Genomic DNA, 1468 nt, shown 5'->3' on the forward strand with positions numbered 1-1468 from the left:
CTTAGCAAACATACCTTTGAAAACTAAAAGTAAGATTTTCTAGTTATACAAACTTGAAATATTTTGATACCTCCAGAAGTAGCATATAGGAAATAACAAAGAGCATAAATCAAAAAGCAAGAGAAGTTGCAGTGTGCTCCTGGATGAACAATAAAGGGCTCTCAAGATGACAGTTATGCAGGACTATATGAAATATATTAGATGAACCCTTATTTAAAGGTCACTGCAGATTTCCATGAAACAGTACCAATCTTATGTTGGGTTATACATGCATTTTTTTTCATATATGTGTACGTGTGTATAGAAGACTGGGAGGAAGTAATATAAAGTCAACAGAAAATGGAAATATACTTTTTAAAGTTTCTAAAACTAGGAGAAGCTATCACACGCTGTCTTTTAAATAAATTGTAAGTCAAAGATATAGTATAAATCTTAGAACAAAAATTAAGATTAAGCAATATTCAGAAAATTAAATATTAATTAAAAATTAAATGTTTCAAAACAACTGAACTAAGAAAAAGTTTATTTCGGATTTTTAACAAGCAAATAAAGGTAAAAGTAAAGGATCTTCTCAATACATAATCCATAGTTTAGTGTTTTGGTTTTTTTTTTTTTTCGGTACTGGAGATAGAACTCTGGTCCTTACACTTGGCCAGGCAGGCACTTATGCCACTGAACTATCTCTCTGGCCATAGTCTAGTATTTTATGTTCTCACCACCTGGAATTTTTTGGAAAGACTACTCCCCTAAATTCCCACCATATTAGGAGTTGAACTTAGGGCCTCTCACATGGTAGACAAGTACTCTGCTCACGTGCTACACCCTTAGCCTGGCTTTGTGAACACATGAATGTACTCAGAGCACTACAGAAGACTTCCTCTTAGTAGGGCTGGATGGCCAAGTAAGATGCATACAAGGTCTGGAATGGTTTAAACAGAGAAAACAGCACAGTGCATTAGACATACTCTGTAAGAACACTTTCTACAAACTTTCTTTTCTTTTCCTCCTTCCTTCCTTCCTTCCTTCCTTCCTTCCTTTCAAACTTTCTTCCACACCTTCTCAATAAAGACTATCCCGAAGCTCCAGTGGCACGATCGATTAGCACGTGGTGCTTATATAGTAGAATATCCTGCCTGCACCATCAGACTCTATGGCATTCTGCTTCTTTAAAATGATCTACCCCACGCAGATCTGCTATCTACCCCATAGCAGCTTAATTTGTGAGAACTAAATCTTGGAAAAAAAAAATGCCTATCAACTGAAGAACAGATAAAAAAAGAGACCATACTGGTAAGTGAACTAAATAAATCAGTCCCAAATGTGCAAACATCGTATTGTCTCACTAGTGTAAGAATCTGATAAAGAATAAAATCTGAAAGGTACAATAAACATTATGAAAGGGAAAGAATCTGTTCAATAGGAAGAAAAAAATAGGGATGAGGAAAAAGGCAAAAGAAAAATACACATT

At 35.0% G+C, this 1468-nt stretch overlaps 1 protein-coding gene across 1 annotated transcript in view; it reads right to left on the reverse strand.

The window, feature by feature from the left end:
* The window catches only part of Mtrex (Mtr4 exosome RNA helicase), a 102247-nt gene that overhangs the window by 20991 nt on the left and 79788 nt on the right, over positions 1 to 1468 (reverse strand). The gene's annotated exons all lie outside the window — the stretch shown is intronic.

This window comes from Octodon degus, unplaced genomic scaffold (genome assembly GCF_000260255.1).
Source record: "Octodon degus isolate 3935 unplaced genomic scaffold, OctDeg1.0 scaffold00001, whole genome shotgun sequence".
NCBI lineage: Eukaryota > Metazoa > Chordata > Mammalia > Rodentia > Octodontidae > Octodon > Octodon degus.